This window comes from Pleurodeles waltl, chromosome 4_1 (genome assembly GCF_031143425.1).
Source record: "Pleurodeles waltl isolate 20211129_DDA chromosome 4_1, aPleWal1.hap1.20221129, whole genome shotgun sequence".
NCBI classification, from domain to species: Eukaryota; Metazoa; Chordata; class Amphibia; order Caudata; family Salamandridae; genus Pleurodeles; species Pleurodeles waltl.
Window position 1 is genome coordinate 459,779,688 of NC_090442.1, and position 22,906 is coordinate 459,802,593.

Consider the following 22,906-nt stretch of genomic DNA (forward strand, 5'->3'; position numbering starts at 1 on the left):
GGGGGTCATTCAGACCTTGGCGGACGGCGGAGGCCGTCCGCCAAGGTACCGCGACAAATGACCGCACCGCGGTCAAAAGACCGCGGCGGCCATTCAAACATTTCCGCTGGGCCGGCGGGCGCTCTCCAGAAGAGCGCCCGCCTGCCCAGCGGAAATGCCCCTGCAACGTGGACGCCGGCTCAGAATTGAGCCGGCGTAGTTGCAGGGGTGCGACGGGTGCAGTTGCACCCGTCGCGTATTTCAGTGTCTGCAAAGCAGACACTGAAATACTTTGTGGGGCCCTCATGGTGGGTTTCCCGCCATGAACAGGATGGCGGTAGGGGGTGTCTGAATCCCCATGGCGGCGGAGCGCGCTCCGCCGCCATGGAGGATTCAATGGGGCAGCGGTAAACCGGCAGGAGACCGCCGGTTTACCCTTTCTGACCGCGGCTGAACCGCCGCGGTCAGAATGCCCTTGGGAGCACCGCCAGCCTGTTGGCGGTGCTCCCGTGGTCGGTGACCCTGGCGGTCACCGGCCGCCAGGGTCAGAATGACCCCCACAGTAACTTAATGAAAACACAAAAAAATGACACAACACAGGTTTAGAAAAATAGGAAATATTTATCTAAACGAAACAAGACCAAAACGACAAAAAACCCACAATACACAAGTCAAATTATCAATTAAAAATCAAAAAGAGTCTTTAAGTAATTTCAAATAAACAATAACACTGTTAGCATGAAAATGTACCTTGGGTCCGTCAAAAATAACCCCTCACGGGCGAGTGTGCATCAAAAAGGGCTTGCTATGGGCTGATTCGACTCACGAGCGGGACCTTGCGTCGTTTCTCCTTTGGTCGGGTTGGGCTCGTCATTCCTTCTCTCCGCAGGAGAGCGATGCGTCGATCCGGTTAGCACTCTCGGGTCTGGGCAGGCCTTGTGTTTTACATGCCCAGTGGTACTTGCATCGAAAATCCAGCCGCACGATGTTCCGAAAACCACGCAGCGCGGGTTCCGATCTCCCAGCCTCCGTCAGCGATGCTGTGCGTCATTTTTCCAGCTCCATGCATCGATTCTTCGATTGTGTTTCAGGCTAGTGTCGATTTTCAGCCGCAGAGCTGGCAGCGCGTCGTTTCTTCAGCCGCAGATTGGAGTCGCGTCGATCTTTTCCCCACACGGCGCTCTGTGCATGGATTTCCTTTTCTTTAGGCTGCCAGCTTCTCCTTTCAGGGTCCCAGGAACTGGATGGGCACCACAGGGCAGAGTAGGAGTCCCTCCAGAGACTCCAGGAGCTGGCAGAGAGAAGTCTTTGCTGTTCCTGAGACTTCAAACAACAGGGGGCAAGCTCTAAATCAAGCCCTTGGAGAGTTCTTCTCAAGATGGAAGGCACACAAAGTCCAGTCTTTGCCCTGTTACTCTGGCAGAAGCAGCAACTGCAGGATAGCTCCACAAAGCATAGTGACAGGCAGGGCAGCTCTTCTTTCTCAGCTCTTCAGCTCTTCTCCAGGCAGAGGTTCCTCTTGTTTCCAGAAGTGTTTCTAAGGTCTGTGGTTTTGGGTGCCCTTCTTATACCCAATTTCTCCTTTGAAGTAGGCCTACTTCAAAGCAAAGTCTCTCTTGAATGTGAAATTCTGCCTTGTCCAGGCCAGGCCCCAGACACTCACCAGGGGGTTGGAGACTGCATTGTGTGAGGACAGGCACAGCCCTTTCAGGTGTAAGTGACCACTCCTCCCCTCCCTCTTAACACAGATGGCTCATCAGGAAATGCAGACTACACCCCAGCTCCCTTTGTGTCACTGTCTGGTGTGAGGTGCAACCAGCCCAACTGTCAAACTACCCAGACAGGGAATCCACAAACAGGAAGAGTCACAGAAATGGTATAAGCAAGAAAATGATCACTTTCTAAAAGTGGCATTTTCAAACACACAATCTTAAAATCAACTTTACTAAAAGATGTATTTTTAAATTGTGAGCTCAGAGACCTCAAACTCCACATGTCCATCCGCTCACAAATGGAATCTACACTTTAATCAGATTTAAAGGTAGCCCCGTGTTAACCTATGAGGGGGACAGGTCTTGCAACAGTGAAAAACGAATTTAGCAATATTTCACTGTCAGGACATGTTAAACACATTACTATATGTCCTACCTTAACCATACACTTCACCCTTCCCTTGGGGCCACCTATGGCCTACCTTAGGGATGGCTTACATGTAAGAAAAGGGAAGGTTTAGGCCTGGCAAGTGGGTACACTTGCCAAGTCGAATGTACAGTTAAAACTGCACACACAGACACTGTAGTGGCAGGTGTGAGACATGATTACAGAGCTACATAGGTGGGTGGCACAACCAGTGCTGCAGGCTCACTAGTAGCATTTGGTTTACAGGCCCTGGGCACCCCTAGTGCACTTTACTAGGGACTTACTAGTAAATCAAATATGCCAATCATGGATAAATCAATCAACCATGCAATTTACACAGAGAGCATATGCACTTTAGCACTGGTTAGCAGTGGTAAAGTGCTCAGGGTTCAAAAGCCAAAAGTAACAGGTCAGAAAAAGTAGGAGGCAGGAGGCAAACAGACTGGGGATGACCCTGCATAAGCAAAAAAGTCCAACAGTACATCATTAATCTTACTGTGCACAAGGGTACCTTACATTAAGAAACAACTCATAACATCACGCAGAAAACAGAAGGCAGAACACTGAACACACTTCTGGCTTAGCTCAGATTTTCCTTATGGTTACATTTCACCAAGCTTACAAAAGTACCAACCATAATAATAATAATTAGTACAATACACATTCACATATCACAGTTCAGAGGGACCTTGTAACTTGACCACATTGAGCTCATAACAGCACTTCACTTTTCATAAAACAACATAGCTATCAATAGCACAAAATGAACCAACTCAACACGCTTCCAGCACCACACAACTAATGTGGTTTTAGAGGGGTATGTGGGACCCTAATAAAAGGCCATACTCCTAATTACCTGGCACGCAGACCTCAAGGCAGGCACTATACACATCAACCTCTCAGATGGCACATGCCCAAGCTGGTAAAAGGCCTCCGTTACATATATTGGACAACATTAACCATTACAGCGCATATAGAACGAAACACATTAAAGAACCATGTTAACTGTACTCACAAGACTGATGATCCTATTTAAATGATCGGAAAACAGGCTGCATACAGTCTGTGACAGAATACCACCAAACATAGAGTGTTACAAGGCTATACTAATGACAGTTCAGGGCTATAGAGATCTCTGTAGCATAACACAAAATGGTGCTTTTAATGCACTAGTAGTGAATAAGCACAGTTTGCTCAAAAGGATTATGCACTGAAGGTATTTGCAATTACATTTCTTCTAGTATGGGGAGGGCAAAAGAAAGATGGGCCGGAATGCTGCCTGAGTGATTGCCAGTGGTGAGACTTATTGCAAGCATCTTCTTATCACCTTGTGTTTGTTTAATTATTTTTTGGTGCTAGTAAAGAGGTGGACTGCAATAGGGGGTGCTTCATCACTGCACCAGCCTGGCCTTCTGTTCAGCCTGAAGTAGGTGGTGTCTGTGTTAGAACTGGGGTTTCTGTTTGTCAGAGTATGCACCCTGTACAAACAGGAACCACCACTCTAGTCAGGGTAAGCTAGGTGCGTACTTAGGGGTATATTTATTTTTTTATAAAGAATTTTTATTGATTTTTGCCAGAAAAAAGAAAAACCATGATACAAACGTCAAAACACGATGCCAACGGGCATCCAACATTGGTCGAACCTGTGATCCCAGACAGCACATTTTATTAGCGATGACATGTTATTCAGGAGCCTAGTGCGGCATCCCATTTCCCCCATATCCTATTGTATTTATTCGGACATCCTCTAGCCTCATATACAAGTTTTTCACTCTGCGCGCACCAATCCACTCCCCGTCTCCAATTAGCCAATGATGGGGCACTCTTGGCCTTCCAGTTTGCCACTATATCCCTCTTAGCCACTAAGCACGCCACCCCGAGGAAAATTCGATCTGGTCTCCTTAGCTCGGTGTCACCCATGATCCCAAGGAGGAGGGGCAGAGGCTCTCTCTCTATATTCTCCTGCAACACCTCTGAAACCTCCCCCAAGACAGCTCCCCAATAGGCTACCATGGCCGGGCAGGTCCATACCATGTGGAAGAAGTCAGCTGTAGGGTTTCTGCAGCGGGGGCACTCCGCAGTGGGGCGGAGGCCCGCTCTGTGTAGTTTGTCGGGTGTGAGGTATGCTGTGTGCAAAAAATAAGTTTGTATCAGTCTAAGGCGGGTAGCGATCGCCAGGGCACGTGGGGCCATTAGCGCCTCACCCCATTCCCTCTCTTCCATGGGGCCCACCCACCCCTCTCATCTCTGGCGAAGTATCCCCAGGGAACCCAAGGTGCCGGAGACCAGGGTGCGATATATCTGGGAAACACCTCCCATGCCCAGGCCCCCCATCAATGCCTTGGCCTCCATGAGGCTGCATTCGGGTATGGTTTCTCCCACTCGGATATGTACTAATAAGGCATGCCGGAGCTGGAGGTATCTGTGGAACTGTGTCTTATTTAATGAAAAGTTTTTCTGAAGATCTTCGAAGGGCCGCATGTGTGACCCGTTCCAGACATCGTCTAGTGTGGAGATGCCTATGTTATCCCAGTTCTGAAACCCCCCCAGGCCCGCCACCTCCACTAATTGCCTCCCATGCCACAGTGGGGTCTGTTGGGTAAGTCGTCCCCACCACCCCGTCGATTTTTGAGCCGTCCGTCATCCCTGCAGAACTACCCTGGTCACATCTGGGACGTCTCGAGAGATCGGACCTCCATAGAGGGTGTCCAAAATCCGTGGGTAACCCATCGTTTGGAGCTCCAGTCGGTATGCCGGGTCTGTCCACCCACCCTCCATCCAGTCATTAATCACAAGTACTTGTGACGCGAGGTGGTAGCAGTGGATACTGGACATGCCCAAACCTCCATCATATACATCTCTCTGGCAAGTTTTGAGCGCTAACCGTGGACGGGCTCCGCTCCATATAAATTGGCGCGCCAATGATTCCATTTCCCCAAACCATTTCCTAGGGATGGGATGGGGAAAATTTTGTAGGAGATAGAGGAGCCTAGGAAGGATCATCATCTTGTAGAGCGCTATTCTACCAAGCAGGTTAAGAGGGAGTGTCCTCCAGTGTAGGAGATCACTTCTGATTTTTCTGGTTAACGGTGTAATGTTAAGTTCCCATGTCAACTCAGGGAGAAGTGAAATATATATTCCCAGGTAGTTAAAGCTGTTTCTTCGTATTGGAATATTCCGCTGCCAGTCCACACAATCTCCGGAGCGGTGTAGGGGGACCAATAGGGACTTGGCGGGGTTCAGGATCAACCCTGAGGCCTCTGCGAAAAGGCCCAGGATCTCTAGCACGCGGGGGCCACTTTTAGCCGGGTTGGAGATGTATAGGAGGACATCGTCTGCGTATAGCGCCACACGGTCCTCTGCACAAGCGGGCCAGGACCAGCCTTCGATCAGGGGACCTCCTCGCAGCAGTATCGCAAGAGGCTCTATCATTAATGCAAAGAGCAGTGGGGATAGCGGGCAACCCAGTCGGGTTCCGCGGCCAATAGGGAACGGGTCGGAGACCACTCCATTCACCCGGACTCGAGCTGTCGGTTTGGAGTACAGGAGTCTCACCAGGCCTCGGAATCTGGGACCGAGTCCATTTTTCTGCAGGACCAGTTCAAGGTAGGACCAATCCACTGTGTCAAAGGCTTTTTCAAAGTCTAGTAAGAGTAAAGCCAAGGGTGCGTGTGACAGAATCTTGCGATGTGCCAGAGCCAGATGCAACCGCCTAATGCAGTGCCTGGTACTACGAGTGGGCATAAAGCCACATTGGTCAGGGTGCACTAGTGTGGGCATTATCTCTTTCAATTTAGAGGCCAGGGTCGAGGAAAGCACTTTGGGCCAGATGTAGCAAAGGTTTGCGACTCGCAAACGGGCAGAATCGCAATTTGCGACAGTGCAAAATCGGAAATGGGATGCAAAAAGCCCATTTCCGACTCGCAAAAAGCGATGGGACCCGTTTGCGAGTCGCATCCGTTGCGACCCCATTTTGCGACCCGCAAATAGCAAGTCGCAATTTGCGAGTCGCAAACCTTATGCAATTGCAACTCGCAAATTGCGACTAGTCGCAAAAAGCCCAGTTTGCATGTCCCATTTACCACTAACTCAGAGCAGGTGGTAACCATTACCAAAGTATAAAAGGGGACCCAGAAGCCATCTGGGTTACTCAAGATGGCGGAGATATACCTGTGAGGAGGAGAGTCTACGCAGCCCAGCAGAGGAGGAGGAGGGGCCACAGACAGGAGAAGATATATAGAACAAGGCAGACTCTTTTTCAGCAAACTGAAGAGGAGATCTATGACAAATACCGCCTCAGCAGCGCAGCCATTCTAGAATTAATAGATTTACTCAAACCACAGCTAGAACACCAGACTCTGCGTGGCTGCGCCATTCCTACGCATGTGCAAGTACTATGCTCACTGCACCTCTTGGCCTCAGGGAGCTATCAGGGGGTCATTGCTGTGGCAGGTGGGGTATCCCAAAGTGCAGTGTCAAGGTTCCTCAGGGCCTTCCTAGATGCCTTAGTCATGCACATGTCTCACTTCATATACTTACCAAGGAATGAGGCAGAAATTAACAGCACCAAGCTGGACTTTTACCGCATTGCCCACTTTCCCCATGTCATAGGGTGTGTAGATGGGACACACATTCAAATATGCCCCCCTGCAAATCTGGAACACATTTTCCGCAACAGGAAGTGTACCCACTCACTCAACATACAGGTTGTTTGCGATGCCCATTATGTCATCACGGACATCATAGCTAAGTTTCCAGGCAGTACCCATGACTCATACATTTTTAGGCATAGTGGGATACATCAACGCCTGGAACGTGGGGAATTCGGAGACGGTTACCTCCTAGGTAGAGCCACAGACACTTGCAGACATACACACAGGTCACTGTGCACGACTATCTGGACTTCCTAACAGTGTACTTTTTGTGCCCAACAGGTGACAGTGCCTATGCTCTCAGGCCTTGGATCATGACTCCGTTTTTAACACCCAGAACTGAATCTGAGAGGCAATACAACAGTGCGCATAAGAGGACCAGGAACCTGATAGAGCGCACCTTCGGACTCCTGAAGGCAAGATTCAGATGCCTCCACCGCAGTGGAGGCGCCCTCCAATACACCCCCATTACCGCATTCAAAATTGTGGTCGCATGCGCCATCCTCCACAACATAGCCACCCGACGTGGGCTACCTCTCACCCCTGCAGACCCAGATCCTGATGATGAAGAGCAAGAACAACCACATCGCCATCATGGGGATAGGAGTCTAGCTAATCAAGGCAGACTGAGACGGGACCACATTGCAACACAATATTTTGGACGGTACGTGTCAACTCCCACCATACTCACCTATTAACCAAAAAACTCCATTTGTTAAGTGGAACAAAATAACTGTTTTATTACTGTAATTAAGAACTATATACAAGTTGAAATTGTCCATGGGCAGGAAAATGCCAACCAGTCATGTGGCACATTAACGCCATGTGCCACATTTAATGGTCCTGGGTGTTATCTATGATCTCCTGCCCCTCCTGCCAGCCTGGCTGGTCCCTGCTGCGTCCATGGTGCTCTGCCTACCACTCCTCAGCACCCTGCTGTCAGTGGCAGAGACACTGCTCACTGTTGAGCCCTCTTCACTATCTTGGGGTGTTTCCCCTGTGGCCCTTGACATTTCCCGTGTCTCCATAAGTTCTATTATGTGGGTGAGACGTCCCAGGCCCCTGGCAACATCCCCAGCAAAATGGCCCATCTCTATTTGCAGCCCAACTGTCCGCCTCGACAGGCCTGTTGTATTAATGGCGAGCCTGCCGATCGATGTGGCCATCCTGTCCAGTCGTTGCATTATTTGGCGATCTCTGCGCCGCCCAGCCTCTGCCTGGGCCAGCAGTCCTCCCGCCAGTTCCCTAATGGCAAGGGCAATGTCCCCAGTGTTCTGGCACATCATGTCCATGCGTCTGTTGAGGTGCTGCATGCTTGCATGGTTGTTTCGCACAAAGCGCGAAATTCTGTTCTGCAGGCGCTGACCCCGCAGCAGATGTGCCTCACTGGTGGTTGGAGGAAGTATCCTGGATGCAGACAGCAGCCCAGATGGTCTTGCCCTGCGACGCCTGCGCAGCGGTGGCTGCCCTGTGCTCCCACCTGTGTCCTCCCTGCCTGTTGCTGGGGCAGCTTCTGGCATGATTGTTGCAGCAGGTGTTACTACTGCAGGGATGCTGCTGACGGTGCAGGTGGGGGTGCTGGCGGGTCCTGGGGTGTCCTCCTGGGCCTGGGTGCTTGGGGTGTTGGGGGTGTCTTGCTGGAGACCTGTGGGACATGGGGAACAGACTGTCAGTGTCTACTATCTATTGCACACATCCTAATAAACATTTGCCTATGAACTGCCTATTTGACTACATTTCCCATAATGCATCATTTTGGCAATTTCTACCCTGAAATTGAGCTATTTTGGTTGTGCATGCACCTGTGTACATGGTGGGTGGGGTTTGACATTGATAGGGGTACAGGCTTATCACATGGTACTCACCGGTTGATGTGCTGGGCTCTGAGGTGTCCAGGTCCCCAAATCCACACACTGCCTCCTGCTCAAATGTTTCTTCCACCCTTTCTTCCAGGGGTGTGGGTGGTGGCACAGATGATGGTCCCCCTCCAGTGCCTCTCATCTCCCGGAGCCTTTCAGCCACCCTCTCCTTGGTCCGGGAGCGGAGGTCGTACCACCTCTTCTTAATGTCCTCGATTGTCCTGTGGCTCACACCCAGGGAATTGATTTTATCTTGGATGTCCTGCCAGAGTTTTTTTTTTGTGGCCTCAGGAACATTGAGGGCTGCTCTCCCAAAAAGCTCATCATGGTGCTGACAGCATTCCTCTGTCAGCACCTCCAGCTCCCTCTCAGAAAATTTGAGTTTTCTTTATCGTGGGGTTCCCTCCATGGCAGCTGCTGTTTGTTCTGTGTGAAGACTGGCAGTTATAAAAGGGTGTGGTCCTCCCTCCTCCCAGGTGTATTAGTAAACTTCCTGGCTGTGATGTCATCATCATGTGCCAGGAAGTTTCCAGAGTGTTCTGGTGTGCTTTCTGGAGTGTTCTGCTGCACCTGCAAGCAATTTTTAAGGTAATCGCAATTTGCGACATCTACTCGCTAATTGCGAGTTCGTTTTTTGCACACTCGCAAAAAGCGACCTCGCAATCTGCGGACTCGCACAATGCGTTGCGAGTCCGGCTGCGAGTCGCAAAATCGGATCGGTTATTTTTCTGGCATTCCAAATTGCGACTCGCGTTTTGCGAGTCGCATCAACTTGCAAAATGCGAGTCGCAATTTTTATTTTTGCTACATCTTGCCCTTTGATCTCAATATTTAGAAGTGAGATGGGTCAGTACGCCGAACAATGCCGCGATGGGGGTTGGGTTTTGGGAATCACTACTATCGTAGCTTGGTCGACCTCGGTGGGGAATCGGCCTAGTTTCTCGGCTTCTCCATACATGTTGAGTAAGTGGGGACCCAATATATCACTGCATTTGCTATATAGCTCTGCCGGGAGTCCGTCAGGGCCTGGGGTCTTGCCCGCTGCCAGGTTGGAAATTGCACTGGTAATCTCTGCGAGGCTAATAGTTTCATCCAGCCTATTTCTTGTCTCCAGGGAGATCCTGGGGAGAGTGACCTCATTCAAGAGGGGAGTCTCTTTCTCAATGGCAGGACGGGGGTGCATTGCATAGAGGCGGGCATAGTAGGAGGCAAAGCTTTGTGCAATTTCAGCAGGTGTTCTGGAGAGGGAGCCAGAGGGCTCTAAAATCTCAGGTATAACCCTGCTGGCCAGAGGGCGAGCGGCCAGCCAGTGCAGGAGCTTCCCATTTTTATCCCCCCAGCCATATATACGGGCTACCGAAGCTCTCCAAATGCACCTAGCCGAATCCAGCATTATGTGTTTAATTTCTTCTCTAACCATAGTCAGCTGCCTCAGGGTAGCGGCAGACGAAGAGGTCGCTTGTTGGCGTTCCAGTCTCAGGGCCTTGGCCTCCAGGTCAGAGATCTGGGAATTCCTGTCCAGCTCGCGGGAGCGGAGAAGGTGCTTGGCATGCCCTCTGAGGGTAGCCTTGCAGGCGGCCCATAATGTTCCTGGGGACTGGACCAACCCCAGATTCAGATCAAAATATTGAGTTAGTTGATTTCTGATCTCCTGGGTATAGTCTTTGTCTTGTAAGTACCATGCGTTTAGGCGCCATACTGGGCGTCTGCAGGGATCTGCTCCACCCAGGTGGACCCGCACTGGTGCGTGGTCCGAGACTCCCCGGGGGAGTATCTCTGCCCCTGTGACGCTCGAGAGGTCCAGAGCGGACATGAATACCAGATCTATTCTGGATTGCGTCCGGTGGGCGGCCGACGTGTGGGTGTAGCGACGATCCCTAGGGTGCCAGGTTCTCCATACCTCGCAAAGGCCAGGGCTCTTGGTCCAGCTAGTAAGAGCCGAAGCCCTGGCTAATCTACTGGCCGTAATCTCGCCGGATACATCCAAATCGGGATCGAGAACCGCGTTGAAGTCCCCTCCCAGCGGGTGGTCCCCTGGGGCAGTCCCACAACCACTCGGCGAAGCGAGTGCAAGAAGGCATCAAGTCTCGTCGGGGGGGCATACGCAGATATAAAATTTATCGTGTTCCATGAAGAGTCCCTGTGGCCACTACAAATCTGCCCTGTGGGTCGGCCTGCGTGGCTGTGATCACCACAGGCAGAGAGCGGTGAAGTAAAATGGCTATCCCTCTAGAGCCCCTGGAGAAGCCCGCGTGGTATACTCTGTCATATCCTCCCCGTATGAGCATGGGGCACCTAGACCCAAGGAGGTGGGTTTCCTGCAAGAGGACTACTAAGGGGAAATATCTGCGGAGAGTGTTAAATACTGCTGACTTCTTAATCTTGTCCAACAGGCCATTTACGTTCCAGGAAAGGACCTGAGTTAACGAGTGCCAGGCATGAGTTGCATAAGTGTTGTATAGAGCTGAGTATCAGGCTGTGGACCCAGGGAAGACCATTCCAAACATAACAGTGAAGTAATAAGGAAGCTAACCAACTTATTCCTATCTAGGCTAACTTCAAAAACCCATCCCCCCAACCACCCCCCTCCCCATACTCCCACCCCGGAAGCATCTGTCGCCCAAATACCCAACCAGAACCAGACAGCCAGCAGGACTGTCCTTGGGGTGGAGTGGTGGACCCAATTACAATTGGTGGTAACCTGCCAAGTCTCTGTGCCATATAGTAGAGAGGCTTGACGTCTTCTGTAGTGACCCTTGCAAGGTCTGCATAGGTAAGTCGGACATCCCAAGTCTTTTGGACTCCCATCAGCGGGTGTCAAATGTGTCATATTAACCGAGGGCCGGGGACTGGCTCAAGCTGTTGTCATCTGTCGTTTGGCTTGAGGTCTGAGGCCCAGAAGGGTCTGTGGATTTCCTCTCTGTTTGTGAGCCAGAGTCTCGGATTTCCTCATTATTTGCCAAAGTGTTTGTGTCTTTCGGTCTTCCTCTCTGGGATCTGGTGTGCCTCTGGGGGCCTCCCGGGGTGGGGGGTCCGACCCGAGGGGCCCTCTCCGTGTGTCCCAAGGGCCCCCCTCGGGCTCCGATGCCCTCCTCTGTCAGCCAGTCCCAAGCTTCTTCAGGTGTTTCAAAAAAGTGCGCTCGCCCGGCCAAGAGGACCTTGAGCCGTGCGGGGAAGAGGAGCATGTATGAAAGTTGCATCGCTCTAAGTTTCTGCTTAACATGTTCGTACGACCGGCGGCGGATCTGGACCTCACAGGTGTAGTCTGGGAAAATAAGGATTTTGTGGTTCTCCCATTGAAGATCTTCCGATCTCCTAGCCTCTTTAAGGATATTGTCTCTATCTTTACAGTTGAAAAAGCACGCAATCATTGGGCGTTTTGGGCCGCCTGGTGGGGGGCGGGGAGCCAGTGCCCTGTGGGCTCTTTCGATCGCAAACCAGGGCGAAAGGGACTGCTCCGGCATCCAGGTTTTAATCCACTTCTCTAAGAACTCAGAGGCCCCGCCATCTTCTATGCCCTCCGGAAATCCGATGAAGCGCAGATTATTGCGTCTTGACCGGTTTTCTGCATCTTCCGCACGACGGTGCAGCTCGCCGGTTCGAGTCTGCAACTGGGTCACTTTACTTCTGAGGTCGGCTAGGTCATTTTCAGTCTGGGAGACTCTAGTTTCAACCTCGGTGATCCGGTTCACTGCGTTTCTGAGGTCCTGTCGAACAAGACCCACGTCTTCTCGTACTTCCCCGATCTTAGTCTCTACAGCAGACTGTGATGATTGAATGGCTTGAAGGATGGCATTCTCTCCATCTGGTGCGGGGCCTCCGCTAGCCGCGTCTCCCTCTCCTCGCTGGTCCGCCGGCGTCGTGAACTGGTCAGTCTTTTGCTGGGAGGGTGGGGGTTGTTTGTTCGCCTTGTCTCTCCCCATCACGATATCGGAAACAGGAGTCAAATAGCTCGCTTCTTTCAGTCTTTCAAGTCAAGACTATGGCCCTCATTCTGACCTTGGCGGTCTTTTCGCAAGACCGCCGAGTTACCGCCGCGGTGAAGACCGCCGACCGCGGCGGTATGCCGCTGTGCGCATTCCGACCGCTGGGAGCGTTCCGCCGGAAAACCGCCAGCAGCCACACTGGCGGTCGGCGGGAAAGTGGAGACTGGTCAACCTCCACCGCCACGCCAGCAGAACACCGCCCACAGAATTACGACCCACATTTCTGTGTGGCGGTCTTCTGTTGGCGGTCTTCTGTTGGCGGTCACCTCCCCATGGCTCCTGTCGCCTCCCGGAGGACCAACGCACAAGGTAAGTTGATCGTCCGTGAGGGGAGGGGGTGGGGGGGTGTTGTGTGATGTGTGCGTGCATGGGGGTGTGCGTGTGAGTGTGTAGAGGGGGTGTGTGAGTGCGTGCATGCGGGCGGGGGGTGCTGCTGTGCCTGTGGGCAATATGTGTAGTTCGGCGGGTGCGCATGTCGGCATGTATGTGTGCGGGTATGTGTCCCCGTTGTGTATGTGTGTGTGTAGGGGGTGTGTATATGTGCATGTTGGGGGTGTGTGCATGTCGGGATGCGTGTATGTGCATGTCGGGGTGGGGGTGGGGAGGAGGTTCGTACCACCTCTGGGGGGTTGCAGGGGGGTGGAGGGTGTGGGGGGAGGACTCGGGGGGGCAGTGGGGGGTGGGGGAGACCCCTATCAGTGCCAGGGAAGGAATTCCCTGGCCCCGATAGTGCCTACCGCCATGGTTCGCATGGCGGTTCCCGACCGCCAGAAACCGCGGCGGTAAGCAGGGTCATGATACCGTTGGCGGTCTTGGGTCGACCGCCGGGCCGGAGTGCGCAGACTCCAGCCCGTCGGTCATGACCGCCGTGGCGGTCGGAGTGGGGAAGTGGCGGTCGATCGCGGCGGTGACCGCCGCGGTCAGAATGCCATTTTTTGGACCGCCGGTCTGTTCGCGGTCCGACCGCCGCCTCTCCGCCGACCGCCAAGGTCAGAATGAGGGCCTATGTCCCTTGCACGTTTGTTGTTACTACGGTTACAAAGAGGGCGTGGGGAGAGGCTTTCAGGTCCAAGTTGTGGTCTTCTCCACCTTTGGGATCCGGTGACTCCACGATGAGTCCAGCTCCGTCCCGGCCCAGCTGCTAACTGCCATTAGATATTAAATGTTAAGGGGGGTGTAGGGCATCTTCTCTCCCTAACTCCTCTCCCCTCCCCACCCCGTTCTCACTTCGTGCCGGTACCTTCAATAGGGCCTCGACCGGCCCTGGTGTTGATTACGCTGCTTCAGTGACGCCACAAGGTCACTCAAGGCTCTCGCCCTCCGTTAGGTCGGATCGGGTTTGTTTCCCGGTGTGGCCGCGGTCCGCGGCGGGCCTGCTCAGATCAGGGACTCGGAGAGGGTGGCCCCAAGTCTCTCCATTCAATTGCTGGTTATTCGGTCGTGCCGGTATCCTCAGAACGGCCTCGTCTTGCCCCGGTGTCTCCGCTGCACTCCGTGGACCCCCAGCATGCCTCTGTCGTCACTCAGGGCACCAGGGAGTCCCTCTCCGCAACCGCCCTTCCGCCGCCTCAGCCCCGGCCAGCGGGGTCTCCCTCGGATGCAGCGCAGCCGCTCAGCTCCCTCCGGCCGATGTCCTCGAGCCGGCGCACGGCCGCTGCCTCATCCACACGGCGCTCTCTCCCCCCGGACGCAGCAACGCTGCTCCTACATGCCGCGGGGACCGTGTTTGGAGCGCAGCCTCAGCCCCCTCCAGGGTTCTCTCCTTACCCCGTCACACCCCTGTTCCAGCGCGGCCGCGTCGGGAGGGATCGCCGGTCCGGCCCCGGTTCAGCCTCGGAAGACAGCCCCGGCCACCATTTTGTTTTCAGGGACGGGACGGGCGCGGCTCGAGTATGTGGCCGCTTTCATTTTCATTAAGCGCTCAACGCCGGAGATTCCCGGGGGTCCAGGGATCGCAAGAACTGTCAAGACGACGTCCTCAGCTCGGTCAGGCCACTCTAACTGCGGGCGGATGACGGAGGGGTCCAGAGCACTCTCAGAGTGCGACCGCCATCTTGACGCCCGAAGCCACGCACTTAGGGGTATATTTACTCATATTTTACACAGTGTTTGCATCGCAAAAGTGACACAAATCGACACTAAATCTTTTTTTATCTATTTACTTTCCAGTGCAAAACCTATGCTGGAAAATCACTTAAAAGTAATGTAAAGCACCCCACAGCACTGCTTTGCATTACTCAGCACCAAAAGGGTGTTCCATGGGTTCCTGTTTAAAAATAAAGAGCGCCCATTCCAACTAGGTGCTATCACTGAAAAATACTTTTATTTCTCCTTTTTTTTCAGACTTTGAATGCGTGATGCACTGTACAGCAACATGCAAAGTGGGAAAAGCTTTAAAGTGTGTTTAAGCATAGTTTTTGTACTAGAAGGCTACCCTTCCAGTACAAAACCCAAGGTAGACTCACACAGACACCCTTGCACTATGGTGCAAAAATGTGTGTAAGGTGCACAGCAGCAGATTTCTGCGCCGGCGAGAGTGTCAGGAGAGTGCCATATTTCTGTAAACATTGAACTCTTCTGCTGTCTCCTTCTCACACAGGCACAGCACATATTTTTTGGCTGCTGCACTGCTTTAGAAACTAGTAAATCTGGGCCTTAACAACAACCTGTGCTCACCTTCGAGTAGCTTGGCACAAAGCAGTCAGGCTTATCTAAAGAGGCAAAGTGTAAACTATTTGTGCAGCACACACACACACACACAAACACACACAGTGACACAATGAAAACACCCACCACAAAAAGACTTAACACAGGTTTGGAAAAAGGTTTATTAGTAAATCAAGACCAAAATGACAGAAGTCCAATAAGTAGAGGTCAAGATATGGATTTTTAAAGAATAAATCAAAAAGTAGTGCTTAGAAGTCAGTAGCGCTTAGGGATTACTTGAGGTCACACTAGACCGGGGTAAATCCAAAGTTCAGGCTAACCACATTGGAGTGCAGGCAGGCTACAGGACCTGCACTGGGCCCCCTGAAAAAGTACCTTGGATGGAAGAAGCCTTAACATTGAGGACTCAATGCGCGGAGCAGAGGAGGAGATGCGTTGCTGTTGATCGTGGAGATTTAGGCGATGCGTGGGTTCCGAGCTGTGCAGCAGCAAGGAAGCATCAAAGTATAGCGGCAATGGCCATGGCAGCAAATCCAGGGACAATGCTTCGCAAAGTCAGTGATGTAGTGTCCATGCCTCATGCAGCAGTAGCGATGCATCAGTGTTGAGTCGAAATTCGCTGGTTCTAATCGTCTTGTAATTGATGCATTGATTTTTGTGGGTCGCAGCATACTCATGTCCAAGAACCCAGGACTGGATTGGCACCACTTGGCAGATCAGGACCCACAGAAGACAGAGTCTGGTGCTGGTTGCAGGTTGCAGTCAGTCTTTGATGTCCCTGAGACTGTAGAAGAACAGGGTCCAAGCCGATAAGTCCTTGGAGTCACTCTGGGTTCAGGTGAGATAGGCCCGGTTCTTGTCCTCAGCAAGACAGATATCCACAGGCAGCAAGGCAGCTCATCAAAGCAGAAAGCAGCCCTTCCAGGGAAGCACCCAGCAGAAATGCAATTGTTGTAGCACAGCAGTCCTTTCTCCTGACAGAGTTCTTCACAGGTCCAGTAGTGTACTGTCTATGTAGGGTCAGAGGCTCAGTACTTATACTCAATAGTGCATGTGAAGTGGAGGGACATCAAAGAAGCTTTTTGAAGTGCACTGCGATCCTTTTTCCCAGCCCAGGCTTCAGACTACTAGTGGGAGGTAATCAGCCGTTTGTGTGGAGACAGGCATCCCTATTCAGGTGTAAGTGTCATCTCTCCCTCCTTTTCCCTGCCCAGGAAAAGGTATCAGAATACAGATGAGTTCCCTGTCACACCCAGCCATCCTGTGTTAGTGGCTGTCCAGAGGGAATGCACAAAGGGTAGCTGTCACCTACCCCAAACGTGTATTAGAGAAAGGCTGTGAGGCACATAGAGCAGTAAGAGCAGAGAAATGTCAATTTTCTCAAAGTGGCATTTCTAAAATGGTAATGTTAAATCCAACTTTACCATTAAAGAGGGCACAAATTCAGAAAAGGAGAGTAAATGAGATGTTGTTGAAATACATGGAATACGGGGTGAGGAAAGCCCTTTTGTGCTATATGGAGGTCATAAATATAAGACCCAGGTTGAAAGGGGTGATTCCATGGAACCTTTTCATTGCAGAGGTAGAGCATAAGTTACACCTAGGACTAGGGGGCGGAGGTGATTCTGTGGAACCCTAAATTTTGTAAAAAGTAAACATAAATTAAGATCCAAGCCAATGACTGATTCCATGGAACCATAGTTGTTGTGAAAATTAGGCATAAATTAAGATCTGGGCCAGATGGTTATTCTATGGAACTCTATTTGTTATAATAGTAAGCATAAATTAAGACATTGGGCTAGGGGGTCATCTGTGAAATCTATTTTGTTGGGAAAGGAAAGCATAAATTAAGACACCTGGGTCTATGTGATTCTAAGCAGTCCTTTTGTTGGTAGAAGGTAGCATAAATTAAGATGACAGGGCCAAGTGGCTCTCATAGCTCAAAACACAAGTTTGACATCTGCCCCAGGGACAATGCAAAGCCATAGAGAATGGTGGAGAAATCTACAGTGGAGAAGCAGCTGTTGCAGCACCGGATGGCTCTCAGGACATAGAAAACAAAACAGCTTTTCTGAAGATGATAAACATTTATACATTATGGGGGTCATTCTGACCCTGGCGGTCGGTGATAAAGCAGCGGCCAACCCGCAAACAGGCCGGCGATCAAAAAAATGGAATTCTAACCCTGGCGGGAACCGCCAACACAGGCCGCCACTTTAACACTCCGACCGCCACGGCGGGACCGACAAACAGCGCGGCGGTCACCGCCAACAGGCAGGCGGCAGACAATGTACCGCCCACCCTATCACAACTCACCAATCCGCCACCTTTTCCGGGGCGGGAGCCCCGCCGATAAAAACACGGCGGAAACAGACTACGAACGGGAAAACGCTCACCTATACACACTCCACGAGGAAGGAGGACAGCATGGAGCCTGAATTACACATCTTACCAGCTATTGTCTACCTGCTCATCTACCAGGAGTACGAACGCCGGCGCAGACGACAACGGTGAGTACTGCACCTACGACACAGGCGAGGGGGGAGGAGGAAAGCTTACGGGCACACACATGCGCCATACACCCACCCCCCACCACAAATACCTACACCCCAATGCCGAGCAACAAGTCAGAGTGACACCACACAAACCCTCAGGAATAATGCAAAGACACAATTTAAATGATCTATAAAATATATGTATAAATAGCTCCATTGAAGGAATGGCAAATATGCCATATAAAAGATACAAAAATAAGGAATGAACATAGTCCACAATATATCCATAGGCAAAAAGTCCGGCACATTCCGTGAAAGTTCCATAGTCCATGGGCCAATGTGCACAAACACATGGGCAAAGCCCACACAGGAGACCAGATACCATTGGAGAGAACACTGCAGGGGCATCAGACGATAAAACTACAGGCACCTCAGGGGGAAGGGAAGGGGGCGCACCTCAGCCACATGAGTCTACGACGCCAGATCCACGAGGGGCCTCCATGCCCACTGTCCCATCCTGGGGAGTGCAAAGCCACAGTCTCACAAGTCCCTACAGTGGGAGGCTTGCCCACTGGACCATCCTGGGGAGTGCAAAGCCACAGTCCATCAGATGGATTACCGACTCCACAGTTATTGGAGGAGGCATGGTGCCCAGAGTGCTTCCTGAAGCCCTGCTCGACACAGAACCGGCACTGTCAATGGGCCAGCGGTGCTTGAGATGAAGGGCCCAGCGGAGCGGTGCTTGAGATGAAGGGCCCAGCGGAGCGGTGTTTGAGACAGCGGGGCCCAGCGGAGCGGTGCTTGACAGGAAGGGCCCAGCGGAGCGGTGCTTGACAGGAAGGGCCCAGCGGGGCGGTGCTTGACAGGAAGGGCCCAGCGGAGCGGTGTTTGAGACGGCGGGGCCCAGCGGAGCGGTGCTTGACAGGAAGGGCCCAGCGGAGCGGTGCTTGAGATGAAGGGCCCAGCGGAGCGGTGCTTGAGATGAAGGGCCCAGCGGAGCAGTGCTTGAGACGGCGGGGCCCTGTTCAGCGGTGCTTGACAGGAAGGGCCCAGCGGAGCGGTGTTTGAGATGAAGGGCCCAGCGGAGCGGTGCTTGAGATGAAGGGCCCAGCGGAGCGGTGTTTGAGACGGCGGGGCCCAGCGGAGCGGTGCTTGACAGGAAGGGCCCAGCGGAGCGGTGCTTGACAGGAAGGGCCCAGCGGAGCGGTGTTTGAGACGGCGGGGCCCAGCGGAGCGGTGCTTGACAGGAAGGGCCCAGCGGAGCGGTGCTTGAGATGAAGGGCCCAGCGGAGCGGTGCTTGAGATGAAGGGCCCAGCGGAGCAGTGCTTGAGACGGCGGTGCCCTGTTCAGCGGTGCTTGACAAGAAGGGCCCAGCGGAGCGGTGTTTGAGATGAAGGGCCCAGCGGAGCAGTGCTTGAGATGAAGGGCCCAGCGGAGCAGTGTTTGAGACTGCGGGGCCCAGCGGAGCGGTGCTTGACAGGAAGGGCCCAGCGGAGCGGTGTTTGAGATGAAGGGCCCAGCGGAGCGGTGCTTGAGATGAAGGGCCCAGCGGAGCGCTGTTTGAGACGGCGGGGCCCAGCGGAGCGGTGCTTGACAGGAAGGGCCCAGCGGAGCGGTGTTTGAGATGAAGGGCCCAGCGGAGCGGTGCTTGAGATGAAGGGCCCAGCGGTGCGGTTCTTGTCCCGGCGGGGCCCTGTTCAGCTGTGCTCCTCCCGGCGGGGCCCTGTTGAGCGGTGCTCCTCCCGGCGGGGCCCGTTCAGCGGTTCTTGTCCCGGCAGGGCCCTGTTCACCGGTGCTCCTCCCGGCGGGGCCCGTTCAGCGGTTCTTGTCCTGGCGGGGCCCTGTTCAGCGGTGCTCCTCCCGGCGGGGCCCTATTCAGCGGTGCTCCTCCCGGCGGGGCCCGTTCAGCGGTTCTTGTCCCGGCGGGGCCCTGTTCAGCGGTGCTCCTCCCGGCGGGGCCCTGTTCAGCGGTGCTTGTCCTGTGTGTCTAGGGAGCCAGACCTGGCCAAGACTTCCAGCTCATTCACCATCCGAACTTGCAGTCGCGGCGCCCTCCTGTGATGGAGTCCTGGGCCCGTGGGTGTCGTCCGTCAAACCCGGAATGGGGCTGGTGGGGCCCTCCTGGGCAGCTCGCCTGCTGCCTGACTTCTCCGCCCTGCTGCCCTCCTTCGCTGGAGCTCTGTGGGCCTTGCCTCCCTTGGATGATGTGGCAGGTGACGGGGCAAGGCTACTGTCCTTGGTGGCAGCCGTCTCAGGCTTGTCGCGCCGGGCCTTTTTCTTTTTTGTCCTCTTCCCAGGGGGGGGGCCTGGCTGTCCCCTTGCTGCTGGCCGATGTCCCTGCCCTAGGATCTGGTGGACTCCAATAGCCCTCCACTATGGTCACAGTAGATGCAGGGCTGGTGGTGGCTGAGGTGCTTTTTTTAGTCTTACCAGATGGAGGGGGTGGGTCAGTGATTGGAACGAGCTCAAGGTTGGAAAGGAAAAGGACTTTGGAAGGACAGGGACGGGTAGGTGTAGTGGGTTTGGGAGTGGAGGAAGAGGAAGAGGATGTGGTTGTAGGAGAGTCAAGTGTGCTGTCTTTGGGTGCAGGTGCTTGTTACGGAGGTTGTCGAGAGGTGGATGGCTGTTGGGTGGGTGGCTGCCTGCGTTTGTGTACATTGGAGGAGGGGGTGACAGACACACTGGGAGAGGACACAGGGGACGTGTAAATGGCAGTGGGGGTGGTGACTGCACGTGTGCGGACTGTAATGGAGGGTGTACTGGTGATGGAAGTACTGGCTGATGGTGGTGTGCATGCAGGTGTGAGTGGAGACGTCACAGGGAGGGAGGAGGGAGATGAGGAGGTGGGGGACACAGAGGTGGTAGTGACTGTTGGCATGTCTGCATCTGGATGTTGCTTGGGTGAATGCTTGTGGGATCTGTGGTGCTTATGTCTGTATGAGCTGCCCTTGGGTGTAGAGGTGTGTGCAGGCTGGTCTGATGGTGTGGATGGGATAGGCAGAGGAACAGGAGACTGGGACTGGGTGGAGGGAGTCAGAAGAGGGAGGCTGGAGACAGGGACAATGGCTGCCGTCAGTGCTGAGGCCAGAGCGTTGAACGATCGCTGATGGGCAGCCTGACCCGAATGAATGCCCTCCAGGTATGCATTGCTCCGATGCACCTCCCTTTCTACATTCAAAAGGGTAGACTGCCCAACAATGAGTGTCCTGAGGAGGTCAATGACCTCCTCACTGAGGGCAGCAGGGGTAACTGGGGCAGGGCCTGAGGTGCCTGGGGCGAAGGAGATGCCCGCCTTCCTGGGCGAGCGGGGACGTAGCGAAGGCTGAGGGGCTGCTGGGAGGGCGGGGCTGGTGCGCTGGGTGGCGGCTGTACCTGTTGTGGCGGTGGGCACGGATGTTGCCGCCAGCGCTAGGGAGCTCCCTTCCGAGGACGTGTCGGTGTCGCTGACGTCTCCACGGGTCCCCGTTGTGGAGCTCCACTCGCCCTCCGTCTCACTGGTGTACTCGGAGTCTGTTGTATGGCCCTCCGAGGCCATGTGAGATGCAGCTCCCTCGTGCGCCGATGCCACTTCTCCTCCGCCTGATGATGCTAATGCACACATGAACAGGAAGACAAAGAAAATGGGGGGGGGGAGAAATGAAGACAGGTTGAGTGCATGCATTGGCAACACCATTGTCGGAGAGGACAGACACAGAAGCCCCCTGAACTAGGCCACGCAATGGGGGTACACTACTCAGTTATTGTGACTAGGCCTACGGTTCTATGGACGACAAATGCACACATGGGTGAGGCCAGACCATGGATAGCTGTACTTGGCACCCTACAGAGGTGGGGGGCGGGGGCACAGGGCCGTGTCTAACGGAGGGGCCTAGCCTACAGAATGCGCCCTGGCCTAGAGATAGCCACAGCCCTCCTCCCCCACCCAGACACCTTCACTGCGCGCAAAGATAGCAGAATGTGCTGATACTCACCCCCTTGTGTCTGCTGTGATGTCCTCACGCGCCCATCCAAATCGGGGTAGGCCACCGCCAGGATCCGGGACATCAGGGGGGTCAATTGGCGGCTGGCACCCCTCCTACATTGGGAGGCCATCCCCAGCAGAGACTCGGCGGATGTCCTCCCACCTCTTTCGGCAGTGGGTGCCCCGTCTGTTGTGGACCCCCAGGGCCCGGACGTCCTTGGCGATGGCACGCCAAATGTCGATCTTCTGATGGGCGCTGACCTATGTGACATGTACAGGGTGGTAAAGGAAATCGCATCAGTTTTCTGCCTGGTCAATGTGAGTGGCCCCCCCTCCCCAACCTTGCCATGTGGCACATGCTCTCATCTTTCGTGCGTTGCACTCCTCATTCGCTCCCCTCCCCACCATCTTACATACACCCCACTCAACACAGGCATAGCCCATTCAACATGCACCCTGTGTACTAACCTGTTGGTCTGGAGGACCGTAGAGTAGCGCATACTGGGGGAGGACCCCATCAACAAGTTTCTCCAATTCTTCGGCAGTGAAGGCAGGGGCCCTTTCCCCAGTCGCAGCAGCCATTGTATCTCCCAGACCGAGGTCACAGCAGCACTTGCAGTATAGGTCCTCTCCTGTGGATGATCAGGTCTCGAGTGATTAATCAGATAGAAAATGGCGGTCACGCCCTCGGCGGTGCGTACCGCGACCGCCGGCGCACATCGTCATTGGCTCCTGAGACCCATAGGGTTCAATGTTAACCAATGCTGCTTTGCGCCGCGGTCTTCGACCGCCTACCGCCACGGTGTGCCACGCCAGCGCAGTGACCTCACATCCCACTGTCACACTTCACAGGTCAGGCAGCCGCCATTTCAAGGGCCCACATGGCATGATTTCTACTGCGTCACACAGGCCTAGGCCTTGCATTGCCACTCATACAAGCCGTTCCATGCATAGCGATTCGTGTACTGTGCAAGCTGTGTGAACGAACCTGTGGGTTGCTTGACTCTGTGCTCCATGTTGTCCTTCCTAGGCACCGTCCGCTGGGACTTGCGAGAAGAAGGATGAATCCTCCCGTGTACCGACCGCTGGTGGACCTGTCGACAATGGAAGAACGACATATCATACTTACATACCGGCTTGACAGAGCAACTATACATGAACTAGGTG